Genomic DNA, 26,277 nt, shown 5'->3' with positions numbered 1-26,277 from the left:
GTGGGAAATTCAAAACTCATGAACCAAGCATCGTAGAAAGAACGATGTGTAGTAAAATGATTAGGAATCCATAAAAAATCGAGGGGGGCGACTCTATCTAAGATGCAGGAAAAAATAAATGGTTTGCTGTTGTAAGATGCCCACACGCTTAGTAGATAGGAAGAAGATTGATGAAGATTTTAAAGATTTCCTGCAAAATTGAGGAAAGCGATGGGAGTAGTTGGATTAAGATGCAAGAGATGAAAAACGATTTTTCGTGGATTCGTTAGTGTGAGATTTTTCGGCTATCTAGAATTGAGATTTAGATGTGTTGCATCCCCACCCACGTAACAATCTAAATGCTTGGAAGATTTATTCTTATTTTATCACTGTTTTTCATAGCATCCCTTGCAGTATGTGGTTGTATTATGGTTTTATGTGGTTGTCATAAAATCTGCCGTCAAGTTATCTATAAAACTATTTTATGACTACTAAATTAAAACTCAAACTTCATAGTTTAACGGCAGCTGAAGACTTGAAGCACTCTTATGCCTTCATTAAAACCTCATTACAACTATCATTCTTATCAGAGGCCTAAGCTTCACATATTAGAAGAATACTACAACAAAAATAAAAAATACTCTGAAAATTGTTACCGATAACAATAAACTTAGAAAATTAGTGCGTGGAAATTGTATAAATCGATTGGAACTATAATCCTCTCATCTGCCTTGGTGTCGGAAAACGCCTTCATCCTCTGGAGTTCTGCTTCTTCCTCTAGCCTGGGTTGGAATCCGTTGCCATTTGGATGTGGGACGTGAATGTTCTTCACGTAGCAATTTACAGCACTTGTTGCCTTGTGTTGTTACAAAATAAGAGAACAACTTAATTTGGAAGGCTTACTTGATTTGAGAGTCATTTTTTTCCCTATCCCATATGGCGCACTGAATGTATGCTCCTATTTTGTATAACAATCATTAAAATATTGCACGGCATGCTCTGAAGCTTAAACAGATTGGTTCAAAATTGTAATAAAGTCGTCTTATTTTCAATACACAACAATATCAGTCATTATTACAAACTGACATTGATCATGATTTCACATCGAACATCCAAAGAATAAACTCACAATAAAATATTTATCAATATTAACCATCATCCAAAAAAACCCACTTTAAACCTGCAAGGTTGTCAAAATGTTTTTCAAATCATGTTTTATCAATTTCCTCAGAAGTGATTTATGCGGTTGTAATATAGTTTTGTGGTAGTCGTCAAAAGGTTGTTAAAAGATTCATACCAGGAGGTGGTTTTATGCTTTCATTTTTAACAACCACGTGTAGAGTGTGATAAAACTAACATAAAACCTATGCTCCTAAGGTAGTTCGCATTTCTAGTTTTAATGATTGCATTAAAACTGGACCAATTGGCCATGACATGGCTTTCTAGCGGTTGACAGGAGGTTGTTAAAGCAACGTGGTCGTCAGTGATGGTTTTATAATTTGGATATATCAACTGCTACAAAATATCAATAAAAATTAAAATCTGAAAAATATTTTTCGTGAAAATTTTTACGGTTGTGGAAAATCTGGAAAAACCATTGGCAAGGTAATGAAAATTTTCCTAATGATATTCTGCTTGTTTTTTTTTTATCTTTCACTTGTGAAAATTTCAAGCAAAGTTTTTTGGTCATATCTCAAAACTGGTCCACATTTCCACAACCTCTAGTGCTACATGTATTCCACAACCGCTGGTATCACATGTTGGTTGGTATTCAATGTTTATAATTCCTGTAAACGAAATAAGATTAATTATTGTGAATTTCACACCAAAGTCGACTGCTGTTCTCAAAATAACCCCTCAGAATTTCAATCGCTCATACTAGAAAAAGTATTAATAATTATGGAACTGGGCGAAAAAAATCTGAGGGATTATTTTTAGCGCAGGAGTTCACTTTGGTGCAAAATGCACAATACCAATTATCGAAAGAAACGTTATTTAAAAACTTGTTGCATAACATTTTCTCAATTATTTTCGGTATCAGCCTAGGGGTATACCACTCTAAACTTCAAACCTTATTTTTTTTTCCCTTTGGTTTGTTTTTTGCGTCGATCTTGTTTTCCGTGCTGAGCACCAATGCTACCGACGTGCTAGGAAGGCAGCTCCCACGCCTAGACCCTACCTATCGACCCATCAACTCATGAACCGGGGACCAACGGCTTTACTTCCCATCCGAAGGAAGGCGTGAACAGAGATGTTATGCCTCAGAACATCCCGGCGGCGCCGACTGGGATTGAACCCAGGCCTGCTGGGGTGAGAGGTAATCACGCTTACCACTACACCACCGGCACCGTTATCAAACCTTATATCAATCAAATATTTTAAAATTCCGCGTAAGCATTCTTAAGTATTGTTAAGTATTTTCAACCATGGCTAGATTTCCATCGTAGTAACACATGATTTTGATGAGCGGTTGCTAGTGTAGTTCTAGATAGAGCTGGAATTAGGGCCTAACAGCTTTTGTAAACAATGACTTTTCTTGAAGATTTATAGAAATTCAAGGCTCACTCACGCAAACCAACATCCTCATTGGGTAGGGGAAGTCTTTCCGTACCCGTTGAGGATGTTGGTTTGCGTGGGTGAGCCTTGAATTTCTAGAAATCATCAAGAGAAGTCATTGTTTACAAAAGCTGTTAGGCCCTAATTCCAGCTCTATCTAGAGCTGTTTGTTGTTGACTTGCTGTTGTTAGTTCATGACCAACAATTAAAAAGGCCTCAACTCCATTTTGCAAACAAACCTTGTAAGGCCATTATCTAGCGAACCGAAACCTACATTCGCAAACCTAAAACAAAATTTCCCCTACATGTTAATTTTGTTGGTTTGCGTTGGCGGTCTTCGGTTCGCGAGGCCTTTTCAATTGTTGATCTTAAGAGAACTAGCCTTCGGCTAAATGTCTCTATAATGTAGATAAAAAAATTGTTGGTTTTGAGTTGACTTTTATTTATTGCATGCATAAAAAATCATATGAGGATTAAGATATAAGTATTTTTATCATGTGATTATTTGATTTAAATGTTTCAGCGATTCAGATTGAAAAAAATTAGAGCATCAAGAGTGTCTACCGATCGAGTGAACTCAAATTGTATATTGCCCAAGTAACCAGCAAGCCCGCTAATCGCCCTTTTTGCAATATATAGCTGATATAAAGTGTGGAAGCCCTATATTAACCTTATATTGCAAAAAGGCTGATTATCAGACTATTAGCGAGGGCAGCTCTAAGTATGCACCGTTAGAATTAATAAAACGATCCATTAAATATTGAAAAACGTTCCATTAAAAACATTCAAATGATCCATAAAGCATCGGAGAAAATCCTTAAAAAAGTGTAGATGATACATAAAAAATATCAATATTATCCATATTGTATGTGAAATTTAGCAACACAATTGTAAAAATGTACCGCTAGATTTCTAAAGACTGAGCATTGAAATTGTACGAATTACCCGTAAACATATTGCAATTGATCGATAAAACATTCAGCAATGAACAATTCATAAAAAATCAAGTTTGCGCACTTAAAAATATAGGCATTATCTATAAATTAAACGTATATTATACATGTTTAAGACACTATTTTTTTTAAATTTTGATCCATAAACCTTGAAAAATTGCTCCACTGTATATCTACTTAAATTTACTTTCCTGCCCGTGTATTTTAGATAGAGGTGCGAAGCGACGGGTAAGCGTCTAGAATTAGCTTCCAAAAGAAGATTCTATAATAATATGGAAGCTTCATTTAGAAACTTCTTTAAGAACCTTATTCTAGAAGCTCGCCCATTGTTCCGCTCTTCTGACAAAAAAAAACACGGGCAAAATAGAAAACCTGAGTAGCTACGCAGTAATGTAGCAATATTCCAAAGTTTATTGATCAAATTAAAAAAGGGTCCAAAACATGAAAAACATATGTAAATCCCATAGACTATCATTGGAACACAGCAAGATAGGAACGTCTACCAATAACTGGAACACCTACCCTAGGTATGAGCCATAAAATTAACATTTATTTTTCATATTTTCTTAAGAAGATTATTATAGAAGCTTCTTTTGGAAACTAATTCTTGACTTCTCTTGACCATTGTTCCGCACCTCGACCTAAAAAACACGGCAGGACAGTAAATCTAAGTAGTTACGCAAAAATGGAGCAATTTTTCATGGTTTATGGATCAAAATTAATAATAAAGTGTCCAAAACGTAAATAATATAGTCTAATTTATGAATCATGGCTGTTCGGAATATCAGGATAACCATGTACCGCCAAGCCCAGCGACAACCCTGTGGGAGATTCGGAGAGCTACGGTAACGGTCGCTGTCAGAAAAGACAGACGTCAGGTTTGGTTCAACGGAACTGTGAGTTTAGATAGGTCGGAGTAAGAACGAGAAAAAAGAGGAAAAGAAGGTATCATTCCAAACCATCTAGATCACGTTTTACAGCTAAATTAAGTTAGTTGCCTAAATTTGTTACTATACCACCAATCATTTAATTAAATTGTAGTGATTTGTAGTGAACTAGCTACTGAAGTAGGTTAGTTGGAGGTGGAATTCGTGAAAATATTGAATTTAATAACCCTATATTTGTTTTAATCCAGATACTACCATTTGATCCTAAAATCTGGTAACCTACAATTTGTTCCTAAGCCCTATACACTTGATTTACCCTAAGTTACTAGTAAGTAGCTCATTCTACATCGTTTGCGTGCAAAATAATAATTGAATCCCTGAATCCTAAATCTAGCCAAATCTTTGTTGAAAGAGACGGAAGATAACGCTCAGCCTCCTATCGCTTTTCATGGAAGAATTTATCTTCCTTCAACGTTTTCTCCTTTGCGCTTTTCTTCTGCTGCAACAGGTCTAGGGATTCCTCCAGGCTGACCTCATTGGTACTTCCTTTTCCAGACTCGGATCCACTCCTCGCACTATTCTTTCTGCTAGGTGGTTTCTTTAGGACATACTTCTTGGTTCCTTTCGGCACCTTCAGCATATTTGTGCACTTCAAGCACGTCTACGGAACCTCCTTTACAGCTGTTATCTTACCAGCACAACTATAATGGGTTGTATTCAAAACTATGTTAGCAAGCTAGGTGGTTACTTGGGTGGCTCATACACACTTAAAAATAACTAATTTTACACGTGACGGAATCCGTCTTTGACATAAAAGATGAGACGTAAACAAACATGGTATGTAATATTAAGTGCTCCGAGATTGAAAATTTCGTTGCTCGACGAAAAGTACGTTTGATTGAGCAATATTTTGCGTCTGTTATGACTCAAATTTATGTCAAAATTGACGCTCGTATATGTCACTCTCAGAGCACCTAAATTTACATGATTTTTTCTAAGTGTGTATATACCCTCTCGGTGCACAGAGATCCAGCTCATGAATGAGTATTTCTACACATGTTAACTACCGTTGACCTACCTTGCAGCGAATCATCTGACTATCCGACTCATCGATAAAATAAAGCCGTGAAAATGTGTTGCAGAATCTTGTGATTCCAAGCTGACCAAGAGAATGCTACGTGGAGGAAGCAAATGCAGGATGGAAAGTTTGTCGATCTACCGGGTGTTGAATGGGAATGATCGAGATTCGTTTCTTGTCGCCAGGATTTGGCCCTTATGAATCAACTACAAAAATGTTAATTTTGAAAAGGTCATGTAACTATAATATTATACATTGAGCAAAACGTATTGTTTGTTTTGATTATACAGCTTTCCCCGAAGAACGCGTTACCCACTGAGTTGCACCCACCGCTTTTTCTCGGTGGGTTTTCAACCAAGCGCTCTGATTTTCTGCGAGTGACTAGTTCTCCATTGGCACTACTCACAAGCAAAAAATCAGAGCGCTTGGTTGAAACCCCGCGGAAAAAATCGATGGATGCAACTCAGTGGGTAACGCGTTCTTTGGGGGATAGCTGTACGTAGAAAAAAATAAAGAAAAATTATTTTTAATCATTCTGGATATGTTACTTCACCTGTGTCCAGCTAAGTGGCCTCTATGATTTGTTGTCATCGGTAATAAACATGTTCTACATTTCGAAGGTGGAATGCTAAGAGATCTGGGTCTGAGCAATACAGTGTATTGGGGTCATTTTTGGTCTGGAAACAAGGTGTATATTTTTCCTAATATCACACAGCCAATAAAGTAGAAAAACAAAATTCACGATGAGATTGCGTATACACATTATAGAATTTAAATCGAACGAGTAACAACAAAAGGTTCCAATGCCTTTAATAATTAACTTTTTCTGGAACAGGAGTTCAGATTACACTGGAAATTATCCAGAACACCTAGTTGTTCACGTTCTTCATCAAATGAATATTAGTTTCTTAAAAAAAATAACCAATATCCACATAAAACATCAGACATTGGATAAACAAGCAAAATAAATTGGCATAGCAATCAAGAAAATAAACTAATGCTAGATATTTATTAAGTATTTTTAAGTATCTTAGACATCACTAAGATTTCTATATGTATATTGAGAGTAATACAAAATTTAGAGTGGGATGCCCCTAGGTATCAGTAGTTGATGCCAAAAAATGATACGTTGCTCAGTTTTTTTTCAAGGACAATTCTACATACGTGGACTGATCCCCGTACAGACTGATGTGACCGCTCCAAATAATCTGTTACAGATTACACCATGCGAGATGAAATGGCCGAATTCCAGCACAAACCTGGTTCATTTTTCCCTACCGATTGTATTCAAAGTTTCATAGAATTCTGATAGGTGAAATTTGAAAATCGTTTATTTTTTTTTGCTATTTGGTGTGCAATGCTTCACTGCAGCAGGAAGTTTATATGAACCGTGATGCATCCTAATACCAATCAGTGAATAACTCTTTTCACGGGGTCAGCGTTGAATGTCAAGCCGATTTTTCGTGAAACATCAGTAAAACTATGTAATTTAGTTAATATAAAACAGCAAAAAAAGGTTATCTTCCATTTAATTCCACTTAATTAATTTAGGTATCCATGACAGATACGTATTTCAACTACAATGAGCAGTCTTCATCAGTATCATTCCCACTAAAGAACTTATCAAAATCTGACCCCCTTAAGTACTCATTCCATACACCCAACCGGGAGATGTAAGATTTGCTTACAATTATGTAGGATTCATCATCAGAGAATGTTAGTGGAGACCGCATGAACCGAGGATGGGATATACCTAGCTGCGGTCCAATGCAAGAAAATTGGAGACCGAAAAATTTAGAGTGTATTAGTGAGGTAAATTAGTTATGTCGAAAAAAATAGGAATCAGATTGCCGACTGAACTCGAACCAAGAACGTTGAGATTAATAGACCTGTGCTTTCTCCACTGCTCTCTCCATGCTTCTGAATATAGATAGCCTAAAAGCAAACATGAAGTGCTCATTTTCTCGCATCCTCGACTTCGTATGTTTTTTCTGCTGGAGAGATTCGAGGCAAGTGTGTGCGTCGTTCTACAATGTTCTACAATGTGCGTCGTTCTACAAGCTTACTGGTATAGTCGAAAGCGTAGATAGAATGCGAAATAAAAAAGACAAAAAAACCATTACATCGCCTGCATGGTCAATTTCTAACATTCGTTACGATGTTTATGAACAAAGGATGATAGGAAACGGAACTAACATTCATTGTAATAGATTTTTGGTTTGCGTGTAGGCTTTATACATGTGATCTTGACTTTTTTACCTATGGGATGAGTACCCCCTTAGATTTTGATAATTCTTTAGTGGGAATGACACTGATGAAGACTGCACATTGTAGTCTAAATACTTATCTGTCATGGATACCAAAATTAATTAAGTGGAATTAAATGGAAGATAACCTTGTTTTGCTGTCTTATTTAAGCATTCGGCTAACAACCCAATTTCATTACTTCATTATGTAATTAAGTGTTGACACTACCCCTGCGAGAAAATTCCGAAATGATATGAACTGAGCATCCGAAAGGTCTTTACCTCCAGAATAACTTTATCATCATGCTTGGCATGCACAGTTGTACACACCAGTTGCTCATTTGCTACTAACTTTTCACTCAGTTGTTGAATTTGGTTTTCTTTAAAGAAATTTATAGATTAGGATCATAGTTAACTGTAGATATGCAAAAAGTAGGTGAATCTTAACATTTGAATCAACACAAATGAATTTTTACACTTTAAGTCATAGACGTGTAGCGAAGATTTCCCACTTCATTTTTACAACGCAAAAACAAATACAGTTTATTACTAGAATTAAAATCTACTTTTTTAAGTATCTATAGCAAGCTTAAACTCAATTCTATCTACTGCTTCAAAAAGAACTACATATGTTTCGTGAACTGTGTGCAAAGTTATTAGCAAATGAGCAGTTCGTCACCAAAACTGTGTATGCCAAGCATGTTTATCATGAACGAAATTTTTACTTGATCAGGGCTTAGAAGTACAGACAACATTTTAAAGCACACTGCTTAGTTTTTTTAAGACGAATTTTAAAATACCGAGGTTTTTTTTAACCTACGTGGTTTTTTTACTCGGTTTTTTTTTTCTTACACGGTACGTATCCCTCGTGTAAAAAAAAGACTTGAGTGTACAACTTACAACCAAAGAAGTTCAAGCGAACAAGTTTGCTTATGTTCTCATTGTTTTGACGTAATCGACGAAAATGTGCCTCACACGATGAGGCAGCGTAGAACCGCACAGAAATTTAAGCCAGAATCAACCATAACAGTACATAGTTGTTTTGCTGCTCTTGCATAATCTTAACCCATAATTCAATTTGTCCTTAGCTGACGAAACATTCACAGGTCAGTCATCGCCAAACTGTTCCATACGCTCCAAAGCTTCTGCATCCCGTTCGAGTGCAACGCGCCAAAAGCAGCAAAAAACCATCCATCTTCGACTTCACGCGACTGACTGGTCCATTCAAATCAAGGCTCAAACTCGGCCAAACTCGGTACTTGCGAGCAAATTGCTCACCTCATTGAATCCGTTTTCACGACGAGCAGGCAGCCTTTTCATCTTACTGCCATCCGTGTTGCAACACTCCACCACCAGCACCAGCACCACCGGTCAACCAATAAGAAGAGGTTAGCAGAGGCGGGAATTGATTATGTTTGCACGGTCAGAAAGTGTAGTAAATGCACATACCAAAGTGAGATTACCTATGCACTTCGCTCTCTCGTAACAAAAGCGCAGCGAAACTTTCTTCATCAGCCCTGGCTGGCGATGACAGTTGAAGTTGGTCTTTTGTTCCTTTTGTTGTTGTTGGGGTACTTTGTTAGGTTAGGTTAGTGTAATATGCTGACTGATGTGAGCTCAGGTGGACCTCTTGGGATAGACGGTTAGTGATTTTTTTTTCTCAAATCACCCCCTTGATGGTGAACGGAAAATTTTGTTATAAAATATGAGGAAGGTACACCCAACCGGTGGATGTAAGATTCGCTTACAATTATGTGGGATTCATCATCAGAGGATGTAAGTGGAGACCGCATGAACCGAGGATGCGATATACCTAGCTGCGGTCCGATGTAAGAAAATTGGAGACCGAAAAATGTGGAGTGTATTAGTGAGTGAAATTAATTATGTCGAAAAAAATAGAAAAAAGGTTGCCGACTGTACTCGAACCACGGACGTTGCGACTATCAGACCTGTGGTTTCTCTACTGCTCTCTCTATGCTTCTGAATATGGTCAGCCTAAAAGCAAACATGAAGCGCTCATTTTCTCGCATGCTCGACTTCGTATGCTTTTTCTGCAGGAGAGATTCGAGATAAGTGTGTGCGTCGTTCTACAATGTTCTACAATGTGCGTCGTTCTACAAGCTTACTGGTATAGTCGAAAGCGTAGATGGAACACGAAATAAAAAAAGACAAAAAACCATTACATCGCCTGCATGGTCAATTTCTAACATTCGTTGCGATGTTCATGAACAGAGGATGATAGGAAACGGAACTAACATTCATTGTAATAGATTTTTGGTTTGCGTGTAGAAAAGGATAGTTTACAGCAAACATTTGAAACTGAATAACAGGTTAATTAAAAAATAAAATAATGTGTATGACCAGGTAACAATGATCTTACCTCACCATTCATATGGCTCATCATATGTTTTGTATACTAAAACTTCAATTAAACTTACAACATCGACAAACCATACTCTGGGGTGACTCCAAACTTTGGATCGATAACTATTTTATTGAGTTAAATACTATTCTAAAATTTTAACTCAAACTTCCACAAACGTATATCGATGGGTATGGAAGAGGGGGTTCTACTTCTACTTTCATTTCAAAATGGTGCCGACCTAATTTTGAGAAAATCAGTCATGAATATTCAGAGTTTATTTTTTTGAAAATGATGTAATTTCAAAAGAAGCTATAGCATACAAAAATATTTAAATAGGGGAAATGGATGTAATGTCGGCCTAAATGCTCCTAATTTGGGCCTAGACATAAATTCAGCAATCGACTAAATGTTCAATAGCGACCAAAAATATCCATTAGTACCGTCCCAATGACGCGTTCATCTAGATAAAATTCATAAATAGCAGAATTTGAGCGATGAGCCCAATCTTAGATCCAAAGGCCAACATTAGAGCCATTTCCCCTATATTAAACAAGTTATCAACGAAATAAATTTTACACAATACCTTTCAAATGACATACAAAGATCGTAAAATTTACATGTTTTTTAAAGGATAACCTCAAACTTATGATCGTTAGTAGGGGAAATGACAGCTTCGGCATGACAGACTATTTTCGGCAACCCAAATTGAAACACTATTTCACTGGATTTTCTTACGAAAACACTTCGCTGAATGCATGCAAACGATTCTTTATGCTTTCAGCTTTAATTTGACTATATTTTTACCACTGAGAAAAAGCAATCTAGCAGGGTTTTCTTGAAATGAAACACACGCACTAGAAAATTGTAGCTGATTTCGAGTTGCCGATAATAGAACAGCAGATTTACATGCAGTTCAAATGGAACGGTTTCCGAAGAAAAACTGGTTGCCGACAATACTCGCTCTCACTAGAGAAGATTGGAGCTTTGTAAAAGCGTTTCAAAACAGTTTTTGACAATTCTTTCGGCTGAAATTGTTAGAGCAGCTGGCAGCAAAAGATTGTAAACAAACCAATACTGCATATGTGTGCGTTCCTTAGAGAAAAAGGCTATAGAAAGAAGGTAGCTGCTTAGGTTGCCGAGAATACGTAAATTCCCCTATATAAAGACAATTTCAAGGGAATCCTGAAGAAATTCTCAAATTTATTTTCCAGGAATTTTGAAAAAGAACTCTGTGAAGGGTTATGATTTTGAAGACAAATTCTGAGATCATTCTAAATAAATTGTGTAAAGAGTTCTATACGAATTTTCAAGGTACAGGTCAGACTCGATTATCCGGGGGTTCGATTATCCGGGCTCGATTATCCGGGCTCGACTATCCGGAGAAAATGGCTCGATTATCCATGTTTTTGTTTTCTTCAGAATTGGATTTGAGTAAGTAAAAACTAGAAGCACAGGGTAAATGTAACAACCATTGATGCATTTTAACCATTTTGAGCCAATTTGTGCTTGGTGGGGATAAACTAAGTGATAGAGAAAGGTAAGAACACGGAAGCATCCTGAGGTGATCATACCATACCATCCTGAGCCAGTTGACACATTGCATAGTTGAAAATTTGATTTGAATTGTTGCATAGTTGAAGATTTTTAGAACAAAACGTGATCAACTAGAAGTTTATAAAACAAAGATCTTTGTTCACCTGATGGTCTTTGGAATATTTTCGGAGCTACCTTGCATCATGAGAGAATATCCGGCAGATGTGATTTGAATTGATGAACAGTTTGAGATCTTCAGTACATTAGTACCTGATCAACCTGAAGTAATGAAAAAATATACAAACTACTTTATCGAAATCTTGAATACACGAAGGGCGTTGGATTAATCAATAATCTGTTCTGTTTCATATGATATAAAATCTGAGAGTTACTACCTGATCAATCTGAAATCTTTAAAAAAAAAACATCCTTAGGTTTTCAAGGTGATCGCTAATCACTAGGTGTTATTTTAAATAATTTGTGATTTCAGGTTGATCTTTGAGAATATATCAAATAACCACCAAGTTTGCTACTAGCCCGATAATCACACTTTTCCAATGTATGGTTAATATAGGGCTTCGATCATTATCAGCCGTATATCAGCTTTATATTCCAAAAAGGGCGATTAGCGGGCTTACTTACATACATTTATTTGTACAACATCACATTTAAGATAAGACATAATCAACAATAGTACGCCACAATACTCGGTTTGCGGCTGCCGCTCTCCATCCTCGGTCATGCCCAATGCTCGCTAGATCGCGCTCTACCTGGTCCGCCCATTGTGCTCTCTGTGCTCCACGCCTTCTTGTGCCAACCGGATCAGTAGCGAACACCAACTTTGCAGGGTTGTTGTCCGGCATTCTTGCAACATGCCCTGCCCACCGCATCCTTCCGGCTTTGGCCACCTTCTGGATGCTGGGTTCACCGTAGAGTGCAGCGAGCTCGTGGTTCATTCTTCGCCGCCACTCACCGTTCTCCTGCACACCGCCGAAGATCGTCCTTAGCACACGTCGCTCGAAAACTCCGAGTGCTTGCAGGTCCTCCTCGAGCATAGTCCATGTCTCGTGTTCATAGAGGACCACCGGTCTTATTAGCGCTCTGTACATGGTACATTTGGTGCGGGGGTGAATCTTTTTTGACCATAGTTTCTTCTGGAGCCCGTAGTAGGCACGACTTCCCCTGATGATGCGCCTTCGTATTTCACGACTCAATTGTTGTCAGCCGTCATTAAGGATCCAAGGTATTTAAACGAATTCATCCACTACCTCAAAAGTATCCCCGTCTATCGTGACATTACTTCCTAGACGAATCCTGTCATGTTCGGCTCCGCCTACTAGCATGTACTTTGTTTTTGACGCACTCACCACCAGTTCGACCTTTGCTGCTTCGTGTTTCAGGCGGGTGTATAGTTCTGCCACCGTTCCAAATGTTCTTGCGATAATGTCACCTTGTCGCAGTCCCCGACGAGATTCGAATGAACTGGATAGTTCACCCGAAACCTTTACGCAGTTTTGCACACCGTCCATCGTTGCTTTGATCAGTCTGATCAGCTTCCCAGGAAAGCCGTTCTCGTCCATGATTTTCCATAGCTCTGTGCGGTCGATACTGTCGTATGCCGCCTTAAAGTCGATGAACAAATGATGCGTTGGGAGCTGGTATTCATGGTGATTGCCGTACGGTGAAGATCTGGTCCGTTGTCGATCGGCCGTCAATGAAGCCGGCTTGATAACTTCCCACGAACTCGGTCATTTTAGGTGATAGACGACGGAAGATGATCTGGGATAGCACTTTGTAGGCGGCATTGAAAATGGTGATCGCTCTGAAGTTCTCACATTCCAAATGGTCGCCTTCCTTGTGAATAGGGCAGATTACCCCCTCCTTCCACTCCTCCGGTAGCTGTTCTGTTTCCCAGATCCTGACTATCATCCGGTGCAGGCAGGTGGCCAACTTTTCTGGGCCCATCTTGATGAGTTCGGCTGCGATACCATCCTTACCAGCTGCTTTGTTGTTTTTGAGCTGCTGAATGGAGTCCTTAACTTCCCTCAGCGTGGGAGTTGGGTCAGTTCTGTCCTCAGCTGCACTGACGTAGTCGTTTCCTCCATTGCGCATCGAAGTGCTGCTTCCACCTTTCAATCACCTCACTGTAGAGACAGGATTGAAATAATAATTTAAAAAAAAAAATAAAATAATAATAATAATAATAATAATAATAAGAATAACAATATATACATATGTATCAAAAAAAAAAAAAAGGCAAGCGTCAATAAATCTCCCTTCTTACTAAACCGTCATCATGATACTCATTGGTCAGAAGAAAAGGGGAAATGAAACGATCTTGTGTATAAATAAGAGAGCACAAACTTCGCTCTCGGACTTTTTCGGCAGATGCGGTACAAACCACAACAGCAGCAGCAGTAACCAGCAGCAGTAACCAGCAGCAGTATTAACCAGCAGCAGTAGTAACCAGCGGCAGTGTAACAACAACAACAGCACCAGCACCTATCCGACAATAAGTCGAGTAAGCGAGTGGCATCGCTCTCGCCTGTTAGTAAAGATTTTCGAGGAACCTGCGGCCGGATCATCCAAACCAAAGAATATGGCAGATCTGCCTGGGTTCGATTGTCCAGCCGGTCGCGACAATGGCGCGGCAAATGAACCAACGGCTCCCCCAAAGTAAGTTTAAACAAAATGATAATAGTATCTGGGGTTTCGGTGGAGATAGACGAAACGCCCAATAGCTTGTGCATCCGGTGGTAAAAGACGGACAGCAATAATAATAAAAACAAAACTGATGCAGGAGGGTAGAGTTTTGCAGAATACTGGGTTCCGGTGGAGATAGACGGAGCCCCAATCATCCATTAATGTAACTTATAGAGAATTTTTATTTCAAATGTTTTGTTGCAGAAAGATTTCAAAAAACCGTATTTTGAGAGAACTAACGGAGGCCATCGAAAAGAACAATACTTTGCGAGAACAAGTAGCACGACTTTCCGCTGATGCGGATCAGGGATTCGGAAGTGGATTTAATCAGGCTAGCTCACGTGAAGATTCTTTGATGCTAGCCAAAATGAACAACTGGACATTGGGCACACTCAACATTCCAGAGTGTGTTCCGTCATCTGGCGAAGCGGATATAGACAAACAGGCGTTTGAATACTGGAAAGATATCCTTGTTTCTTCTCTTCAGCTTATTAACGCTGTAGATGAAGAAACAAAATTCGGTGTGTTTAAGATAAAGTCGGGACTAAAACTACGTGAAATATTCCAAGCAACATCTTCTGTCCCAGGAATGCCTGATGAGGAGACCCAACCGTTTTCGAATGCTATGGCTCGCTTGAATGATTACTACGGATCAAGGACCTACACTCTATCCCAACGGGGAAAACTCATGATGATGAGTCAGATGGATACGGAAAGCAGCGTCAATTTTGTTCGGCGTGTAGGATCAGCAGCAAAATTGTGTAATTACGGGTCGGACGAAGAAATGGAGGCCATGGTGAGAGTTATCACCAAGAATGCAAATGATGCAAGAGTACGAGTACTAGCGCACCGTAACTGGGTAAAGCAAGGTTCAATGCAAGACCTTATTGACCTTGTACGCGACCGTGAAATAGAGAAATTAAATGAAGAGGAATTTCAAAGATCTCGTAGCAACAGTCAGACCATGAAAGTATCAGCAGTTTCTCAAGATCGTTCTGAGTTTCAAGGACATCGTGAATCTTTCAACTGTAACTGGTATCCCAGAGGATACCATCGAGGAAGCCGCCGTAATGGAAGAGGTGGATATGGAATTTCACGAGGAAATTTTCGTTCACAAGCACCTTCAAATTGCTGGCGATGTGGTAGTGCTTTTCATCGGGCGTCTGGATGCTTCGCAATCAACAAAGAATGCCGAGTTTGTGGACGGTTGGGTCACATTGCTCGGGCATGTGCTTCTCGTGGCACTTCTAATCCGCCTAGAAACCAGACCAGAGGGCTAAAGCGTTTTGCAGACCAGGAAGATTCGGGCGTTGAGAAGAAAATCGCAGCGATCGAAGATACAAAAGCTGAGTCATTCGACACCAAGGTATGCGAAAATGAAGATCTTGAATAATTTTTTTAATAATTCGATAAGATTTCCTTTTGTATTGAATTTAACTGAATTGTTTTGGAATAAATATGACTAAATGTACACTGCATTACAGAAATTGCGTTTTGGATTATTACAATCACATTACAATGTCCGGTCATTAATCAAACCATCACGTGGGAAGGAAATTATCAAAAATAACAGCGCAATAGTTGAAGCGAAAGTTGCCGGTGTAAAAGTCGTGTTTTTAATAGATTCCGGCGCTCATGTTAATACTATAACTAAGTCGATGTTTGATGAGATTCTGGCCAAGAGAAAAGCTGTATCCAAGATTCTTGCTTTGCGTTACTGTACTGATAAACCTTTGAAGGCATATGCGACCAACGGTCAGATAAAGGTTATTGCCAACTTTTTCGCTGAATTGTTTATCTCAGAGGACAGGCCAGTTATGGTGGAAAAGTTTTATGTTGTGGATGAATCAAGAGCACTTCTGGGCTTCAACACTGCAATTAGGTATTGCGTCCTTGACGTTGGCCTAGACGTTCCAATACGTCATCATCGGTTGCTGTCAAGCCAATGTGACACAGATACAATTTATTTTACACAAGAAGTTTTAATTCCTGACAAGTTTCCAAAATTCAATATCCCTGCTGTTTCGTTAAGATACGACAAACAGATGCCTCCAGCTCGTAATGTGTATACGAATATTCCGGTAGCGTTTAAGGAAGCCACAAGGCAGAGACTTGAATACCTTTTGTCGAGTGGTATTATTGAGGAAGTGTCAAAAGATATGGATCGATCATTTTGCTCATCCCTTTTGGTAGTACCAAAAGGAAAAGATGACATTCGTCTTGTCATAGATCTCCGCGGACCAAATCGTTGTATCTACCGCACACCCTTCAAGATGCCTACGTTCGAGTCGATAGTAATGGAACTACATGGTGCTCAATGGTTCTCCACCATAGATCTTACAAGCGCATTTCATCATATAGAGTTGAACGAAGACTCTCGGCATCTCACAAATTTTTTCGCTGGAGATGGAGTCTACAGGTACTGTAGGCTACCTTTTGGGCTTACTAACGCCCCGGACATATTTCAAGAAGTTCTTCAAACTGTTGTCCTTGCTGGATGCAAAGGGGCCGTTAATTACTTAGACGATGTAATGATTTTCGGAAGAACAAAGGTAGAACACGACGAAAATTTAACCGCAGTATTGAAATGTTTTAAAAACCACAACGTCAAAATTAATGATGCTAAATGTGCGTTTGGAAAACGCTCTGTTAATTTTCTGGGATTCATAGTCTCTGATGAAGGATGGAAGATAGAAAACGAAAAGATTGCAGCTATACAGAACTTCAGAACCCCGGAAACTTTAGCTGAGGTTAAAAGTTTTCTTGGTTTAATTAACTTTGTCGAGAAATTCATCCCACAAAGAGCAGATAAGACCTGGAGACTTCGAGAGTTGGCAAAATCAGACAATTTTTATTGGAATCATGCGCTGGAAGATGAATTTGAGTATGTCAGAACAACAGCTTGGAAGACCATCAAAACATTAGGTTACTTCAGGAGAGAAGATCGAACGGAACTCTACGTAGATACCTCTCCTTATGGATTAGGAGCAGTTCTGGTACAGTTTGACGAAACATCTAAGCCAAGAGTGATTGCTTGTGCTTCCAAAACTCTAACGGACACTGAGCGAAAATATCCCCAGACTCAAAAAGAGGCTCTAGCAATGGTCTGGGGAGTTGAAAGATTTTCCATGTACCTCATGAGCCTAAATTTTACAGTGAGAACTGATGCTGAATCAAATGCGTTTATTTTTGGTGGACTACACAGGATCGGAAAACGGGCTGTATCTCGAGCAGAGTCATGGGCGTTACGGTTACAACCGTATGATTTCAATGTATGCAGTATACCTGGAGAAATGAATGTGGCAGATGCCCTTTCAAGATTGGTCACACAATCGCAGACATCTGAGTCGTTTGATGATGGAGCCGATGAAAAACATCTGCTCTACTTCATTGATTCGGGTGCTATGGAAATCCGATGGGATGAGATTGAGCTACAATCCGAGCTCGATAAAGAATTGGCAAGAGTCAGAATGTCAATTAAATCAGAAGAGTGGGAGAATGGATTAACAAAATATGAATCTGAAGCAAAAGAGCTTACTATCCTGGGAAACATGCTGTTCAAAGGCAATAGAATTGTGCTACCTGAGGCCTTGAGAGCAAAGGCCATTAAATCAGCTCATCAAGGTCACATGGGAGTTGGATCAACTAAAAGGATATTACGACAGCATTTCTGGTGGCCTGGAATGAGTAAAGCAGTAGAGATGTTCATTCAAAATTGTGAGACATGCTTTTTGCTTTCGAAAAAGAATCCACCGATTCCTCTTACCAGCAGAGAGCTCACTAACGGTCCTTGGGAGATTCTGCAAATTGATTTTTTTACCGATAACGAGTTCGGGTTTGGAGAATTTCTCGTGGTAGTTGACACCTACTCACGTTATTTGCATGTCTTGGAGATGCACCACACTGATGCGGAATCAACCATCGAAGCACTTAACAAAATATTTGCTGTGTGGGGTTACCCGCTAGTTCTACAAAGTGACAACGGCCCTCCGTTTCAAAGTGATAAATTTGTGGATACTTGGGAGCACAGAGGTGTGAAGATTAGAAAGTCAATTCCTCTAAGCCCACAATCCAATGGAGCTGTTGAGCGCCAAAATGAAGGAATAAAGAAAGCACTGGCAGCATCAAGATTAGATAATATTAATTGGAGGAGTGCTCTGAACAACTATGTTCATATGCACAATAAAGTACGGCCCCTCAGTCGACTCGGAATAACACCATTTGAGCTACTGGTTGGCTGGAAACATAGAGGAATTTTTCCTGGCCTATGGAAAACTAATGATCAGTCAAAAGTAGATCGTGAAGATGTCAGAGAAAAAGACGGATTTTCCAAGCTTGATAGTAAGAAACATGCGGATTTTCGAAGAGGAGCTAAACATTCTGATCTCACCGTTGGAGACAGAGTGGTCCTAGCACAATCTAAACGAATCAAATCAGATCCTACTTTTGGACCAGAAAAATTCACTGTAATAGCCAAAGATGGGGCAAAATTAATCGTCAAAAGTGATCGTGGTGTCGTATATTCGAGAAACGTAGCAGACGCCAAAAGGGCTATCGAGGTTATTATGGACGTATGGAAACCACAGAATTATGGTGATATTCTGGATAGCTCAAAAAAAATCTCATAGCCGATGAACAAGATACAGAGATGCACTACCAAAACGGTCACAAAAATACGACTGAATCAAGTGAAACTGGAACTGATGAAGCTTTGCACAAACAACACATGCCGAACCGATCTGGCCATGAAGATCTGACCAGATCACGCCCTAGACGTGAAAGAAGAATGCCGGATAAGCTGAAAAATATGGTTTTGTTTAACATTTATGATTAGAAATTAGAGGTAAGACAAATTGCAATGAAAAAAAAAAAAAAAAAAAAGGGAAAAAAAATTGCTTTGAGTGAGTTATTGATAGAAGATTTTGTTTTCACAGAAACCACTGAAAGATCCAGAGATGTGCTACCAAGAAACAAAATTCTCTGGAATCGATGAAGTTTGGTACCAACAACGAATGCGGAACCAATCTAGCCATGAAGAGCTGATCAGATCACGCCCTATGCGAAAAAAAAGAAAGAAAAAAAAATAATACCAAATAGCTAAAAAGATATGGTTTGATTAGCATTAGAGAGTAGAGGCAAGAGGAATTGTAGAGACAGGATTGAAATAATAATTTAAAAAAAAAATAAAATAATAATAATAATAATAATAATAAGAATAACAATATATACATATGTATCAAAAAAAAAAAAAAAAGGCAAGCGTCAATAAATCTCCCTTCTTACTAAACCGTCATCATGATACTCATTGGTCAGAAGAAAAGGGGAAATGAAACGATCTTGTGTATAAATAAGAGAGCACAAACTTCGCTCTCGGACTTTTTCGGCAGATGCGGTACAAACCACAACAGCAGCAGCAGTAACCAGCAGCAGTAACCAGCAGCAGTATTAACCAGCAGCAGTAGTAACCAGCGGCAGTGTAACAACAACAACAGCACCAGCACCTATCCGACAATAAGTCGAGTAAGCGAGTGGCATCGCTCTCACTTGTTAGTAAAGATTTTCGAGGAACCTGCGGCCGGATCATCCAAACCAAAGAATATGGCAGATCTGCCTGGGTTCGATTGTCCAGCCGGTCGCGACACTCACGTCCGTCCGTCAAGAGACTCCCGTCCTTATCCTTGCACATTTCGGCTCGCGGCACGAAGCCGTTGCGGGATGCGCTGAGCTTCTGGTAGAACTTACGTGTTTCTTGGGAACGGCACAGCAGTTCTATTTCCTCGCAATCCGCTTCTTCCAGGCGGCGTTTTTTCTCCCGAAAGATGCGGGTCTGCTGTTTCCGCTTCTGTTTATACCGTTCCACGTTCTGTCGGGTTCCATGCTGCAGCATTACCGTCCGCGCTGCGTTCTTCTCCTTCAAAATCGCTCTGCACTCCTCGTCGAACCATTCATTCCGTCGACTTCTTTCCACGTACCCGATGGTGCTCTCGGCTGCGTCGGTGATGACTGCTTTTACTGTACTCCATCAGTCCTCTAGAGGGGGCACATCCAGCTCGCCCTCCTCTGGCAACGCTGCCTCGAGATTCTGCGCATATGCTAAGGCGACATCCGGTTTCTTCAGTCGCTCTGGGTTGTACCGTGGCGGGCGTCGGTACCGTACATTGTTGATGACGGAAAGTTTTGGGCGCAGTTTGACCATCATTAGGTAGTGGTCAGAGTCGATGTTAGCGCCACGATAGGTCCTGACGTCGATAGTGTCGGAGAAGTGCCGTCCATCAATCAGAACGTGGTCGATTTGCGATTCCGTCTGCTGTGGTGATCTCCAGGTGTAACGATAGGGGAGGTGGTGTTGGAAGAAGGTGCTACGTATGGCCATGTTCTTGGAGGCGGCGAAATCGATGAGCCGTAGGTCGTTCCCGTTCGTCAGCTGGTGGACGCTGAACTTTTCAATCGTCGGTCTGAATTCCTCCTCCTGGCCTACCTGAGCGTTTAGGTCTCCTATGATAATCTTGACGTCGTGGCTTGGGCAGCGATCGTACTCGCGGTCGAGCTGCGCGTAAAATGCGTCCTTGTCATCATCAGTGCTTCCGGAGTGAGGGCTGTGCACGTTGATTATGCTAAAGTTGAAGAATCGGCCCTTGATCCTCAACCTGCACATTCTTTCGTCGATCGGCTACCAACCGATCACGCGCTTCTGCATTTCGCCCATCACGCTGAAAGTTGTGCCCAGCTCGCGTGTGTTGCCGCAACTCTGGTAGATGGTATGATTACCTCTGAACGTTCGCACCATGGATCTTGTCCAACACACCTCCTGCAGCGCTACGATGCCGAATCCGCGGTCCTTCAGTAGATTGGCGAGTATTCGGGTGTATTCAGAAAAGCTCTGGGAAGCAGAGGGTAAGTTGACCCACCCTAGTGTGCATTGCTCCACTCAAAATTCATGGTGGTTTCAGCCATTGTTGAAGAAAGTGAGATGAAAATATACATCATCTAGAAAAAGAGAATAACATAATTTTAATACGATCAATAATTTTAATACGATTAATTAAATAAAAATGCTGCGCACTCAAAATGAAGGTCATTGGTTTTGATGAAATCTCAAACTTTTCTTCGAATACCACTCATCATATTTTGGACACTCTGTTGACTAACCGAGTGGCCGTTTTGTACCACCATCTCTTCGTCTCTATCGCATCCCGAGTTACCTTTCCACTCTTCTTCAACTTCTGTTTGACAAATACCCTATATTTCTCAATTGGGCGGAATTATCGAGCGTTGTACCACTGTAGAACTTCTCCGTTGTAGTGGCAGCTTGCTAAATCAGGCCAACAGTTTACAGGTCCATGTGTGAGCCTTAATTTACGGAAGAATACGTTTTTTTGGGCACTCCTCCTTGTACATTTTGGAATCCATAGTCTTGTTTGTCACAAAAATCTGGGTTTTTTGTCCGCAACTCCAAGTACCTTGCCAGATCATAAACTTTCTTGCAACGAATTTGAACTTGCTAATGACATCACCTCGACCTGAACTGGAAGCCGAGGCGGATCTCCTGATTGAAGTTGAACAAAGAGTAAAAAGACGAATCAATGGACTACGGTCTCGTTCAACAATAAATGTCAGCTTGGTATCCGCAATGTCCGAAACTCTACGCCCAGAAGAGAACGAGTTAAGCCACACATTAGCAGATCTGATTGTCGACATGCAAGATGTTGATCATGCATAAACACGGATCTGTATTTTTATCATGGTTTTATTACTCCAAATAAACTGTTACATTACTTCACTTACTCACTCATATTAGATTCGAAATTTAGGTTTTCGATGATTTTAGACAAACCAACTGTAGGATTGAATGTTCCCCCGGGTACGTAGAAACGAACGTAGATATGGCTACATGAGATAGATTTTCGTTTCGGTTTTCATTGTAGGTTTGCTTCATTGAATTTTTGGTGATTCCGAATACCAATTCAATCGGATTAAAAAAAGGACAGTATGGGGGAAGAAAAACTGGAATGATTCCGATTGATCGCAAATACAATACGATGTTCTGATCTCAGTGGATACGAGCACCATCTAGTATCCACACAGAATTCGCTCCCGGATATCGATATACCTTTTTGTTTCGAAGAGCGAATGAACGGCAGCATTCAAAAAATATTTTTCTAATGAATGTTCCCTCCGTTTCAAAATTGTCCAGCATCCTTTTCTGCCCCAAAAAAACACAAAAATGACACTCTTGGACGCCTAAAAAATTCACCGCGAAACTCCAGTTTTTCTTCTTTAACCCCATAACCACGGTTGCGCAACATATCGCGGTTATCTATAGACACTTCATTTAAAAACACAAGATTGAACAAATCCCAATCTATTGAATTGAGCTCCGAAAAAAAACAAAAGATTTCGTGCTCCCTTACTTGGATAGCACGCCGTTCGAGGGCTTTCCATGTCAGACCTTCCGCATGCAAAATTCTGCATATGCTCGCTGCACTTATTGTCACCTGGAAGTTCCGATAGAATAGATTGCTGCATTCATCCAAAAATAATACCGGATTGTTCTGGTACTGCTGTACAATCCAGTATCTGTGCTCTGCTCGGAATTTTTTGTAAATCTGTTTCCGCTGCTTCTCCGTGACCAAGCCATCCTTCTCGTAAGCTAGAATCCAGCTCGAAATAGTAGTTTTACACTTCTTGTAAATCACGAACAGATTAGTCCTTGAAATTCTCAGAAAATAGTATCCATATAGGCAGTGGTACTTCGTATTACAGCTGGCTCGCCGACCACGAACGTTTTCCAGAATAACATTAGACATGATCAACTGAAACAGACATATGTATGAATAAAACAACTAACAACCAATTTAGTATTGAACTGGTCGATCTGTAGATAACGTATTTACACAGACAAACAGACATAACACATTGAATATTGTTCAATATGAAACATCGTCGCTAGAACACTACCGCCATCTGTTGAGTATACTGTGATGGGTAGTACACTGAACAGATGGCGGTAGTGTGTAAGCGTCAAACGCAAGGGTTATTGACTATGCGCGCCACAGGTGGTGGTACTACCAACTAAAAACATTTAAATTTACCGTTAAATGCGTATTCGATGAACAAATTGCCAGTGTTATGTCTGTTTGTCTGTGGTATTTACTCACCGGCAGGGAGTAAACAAGTATAATTTACGACAAATATTTGAACAAATATTAAGTTCGTAGAAAAAATCGTGTATTGTGACTCGAACAGACAATCAAAAGCCAATGTTTTTGTATTCACTTCGGATAAGCATAACTGTCACATTGAAAACTCTATCTGTCATACGCATGGCCCGTACTTATTTCATCCCCGCACTTTCAAAGTGCGGAGTCCAGTAAGGTGCAAAATGCGCAATAAAATTCTAAAATTCTAGGGCAATTCAGAATGCTGAAGAAATTTAGACTGCTGTAACTCAATATTCACAGATACTTAAAAAATGCTAAAAATTACCAGATGCCTTTCAAATTTCCATATGAATTATCGTCAAAAATCTCACAAACATACTTCAAAGTCCTGGGGGCGTCTAGAATCAACAGCCAAATTTTCCAGGGCTCAATTTATTGTTTTCAATCCTGAACATTTTTCGATTTCTCTAAATTAAAATATTATGAAAATTCTGAAATTTTAATTTTTGATAATAAAGAAAAAATCTAAATAAAAATTCCAACGAAACAAACATTCAGGTCTAATATTTTTCATTTTTGAAGATTTTTTCAGCATATAATCTTTAGAAAATGTCTCCATTTTCATGATTATGCAACCCATTAACATGCAAACAAGTTGTAACAATTCCATGTCCATTGATGTTGCAATAATTTCCACGGTTGATGGCCTTTAATAATTAAAGAAGCAGTTTTTATTTTTTGATTAGAGTGTAAATCAATTGTAATGATATTTTTAAAGCAACATGTTTGAAAAATGTGCAACATCTTTAAAAAATCTGGAACTATACGTGATCTGTCTGTGTATCTGACCAGATGCCAGAAAATCTAGAAAATCCAGATAAATCTGGAATACTGGCAATGCTGGATGACAGTCACACAGAATGCACGAAATTAATCTTTTAGCTACCAGGTGAATCTTTGTCATTGGCGAACAAATGAATGAGATTATGACAAAGGTTTTTTTTTTTGGTTTGCTCTTTTTCCTGGCTTAGACCGTGTGACGGTCCATCTCGCCATTGACAAAGGTTTGTTTGAGGATCAACACAATTATTTTATTCATGTGTTTCACTCATACATTTATAGCCTTATACATTCCATAAGACAAACCACATAGGTCCTATAAGAATGCATAAAAGGTATATCTTGATAGAGCTGGAATTAGGGCGTAACAGCTTTTGTAAACAATGACTTCTCTCGATGATTTCTCGAAACTCAAAGCACGCCCACGCAAACCAACATAACCAACGGGAAGGGGATGTCTTCCCATACCAGATGGTTACGTTGATTTGAGTGAGCGTGCCTAGGCTTTCTAGAGATCATCGAGAGAAGTCATTGTTTACAAAAGCTGTTTCGCCGTAATTCCAGCTCTATCTAGATATGATCTTTTTTAACTTTTTGCAAGGCGTCTGCTTATTTGTTGACTTATACATTTTATGAATAATCAGCACTTGAAATTTGCCAAAAGGTATAAGGAGATTTCTATCCGTGAAGGCTATCAGTGACTGTATGAAAAACAATTTTGTCAATATCGCGCGAAAGTCAGTAAACGACAATGACAAATCTGACAGTTGATGACAGATTCTGAACAACCATTAAGGTGTTTCACTGTGATATCCTTATTCTCGTAACCACTTCGAAATTTAAAGAGCACAAATATCAACTTCCTCGAAACGTACCACATTGAAACAGTTCTGGTGCATTAATTTCTGAGATTTGTGTTATTGAACATTCGATGTGGAAGTGCATGTATAGCCTATGGGGCGGACATTCGTGGACTCCACTAGGAATCACCTTAATTCGATGTCCCACCATCTCTGGCAGCCACTTAACCAACAAAAGTGTGAAAAGTTGCACGCAAGAAAGCTCACTGTGCTAAGGTGATCGCGCCTAAATGTAGATGCTTTAAATGCACTACATACTTAGTAGGGGTGCTCATCTTCAATTCAGTTTCGATGTTTTGATAATATGTGTTGGGTAAATCTTTAAATACGGCAGCAAACGACATGAAATCAAGCCGAAGTGTTGGAATTCATAGCACATCTGATCCTAGAAAGAACAATATAACAAAACCCACCCTGAAACCACAAGATTAGGCACCAACTTCAGTAGCAACACCATTCCGTGTAGAACCACTTCGGCCAGTCCGAAACTGGAACGAGCTTCCAAATGATGTTTTGATATCAAATTAATGTGTTTGCTGTTCTTGTTAATCGCTTTGACAAAGAAAATCTTTTCCGTACATTCGCACATGTAGCCTACTCTTGTGTAGACTCGGTTTATCCATACATTCCTACACCAGATGAGTAAACCAAACCCTGATGAACAAAGAAACTCCCGTCCTCTCCTCAACTGAAGGATTTTCCTTCTCTGCCGGAAGTGTCTTGCGTAATAGGCATTTAGAGTGACTAGTTCGATTGGAAGATCTAAGCTCAGCTCTGTCGCCTGATGGTAACCTTCTTTACTTAGTTATCGTCTGCCACATTTCTTGAAAGACACGAGCCAGGATATGATTTATTTAACCTGTACGGCCAAATTACACATACATACAAGAGCACTTCCGGTTCCCGGAAATCCGTGCGTTTTGCGATTATCTGTTTGGTTGCCAACGATAACGCTGTTGAGGAGTAAAGATTATCGGTCGAGTATCAACAACTCACGTGAAATAACATCCAGAATAAGCGGAAGTGGGTGAAACGACATACCCCATGGATGTGTTTGCAAATGGGACCGCAAGTCCATTACTGCCAAGCAAGCGATATTTCTAGAAGCTGTGTAAT

At 39.6% G+C, this 26,277-nt stretch overlaps 1 protein-coding gene and 1 pseudogene across 1 annotated transcript in view; both read right to left on the bottom strand.

Moving 5' to 3' along the window:
- The window catches only part of LOC135702496 (uncharacterized), a 280,096-nt gene that overhangs the window by 18,076 nt on the left and 235,743 nt on the right, over nt 1-26,277 (bottom strand). The window lies entirely within an intron of this gene.
- LOC135702300 (uncharacterized) lies at nt 22,031-23,107 on the bottom strand (annotated as a pseudogene).

The sequence above is a fragment of the Ochlerotatus camptorhynchus genome, unplaced genomic scaffold (assembly GCF_037179485.1).
Source record: "Ochlerotatus camptorhynchus isolate MF236.1 unplaced genomic scaffold, CSIRO-AGI_Acam_v1.1 ptg000017l, whole genome shotgun sequence".
NCBI classification, from domain to species: domain Eukaryota; kingdom Metazoa; phylum Arthropoda; class Insecta; order Diptera; family Culicidae; genus Ochlerotatus; species Ochlerotatus camptorhynchus.
This window is presented reverse-complemented; position numbering and strand designations above follow the sequence as displayed.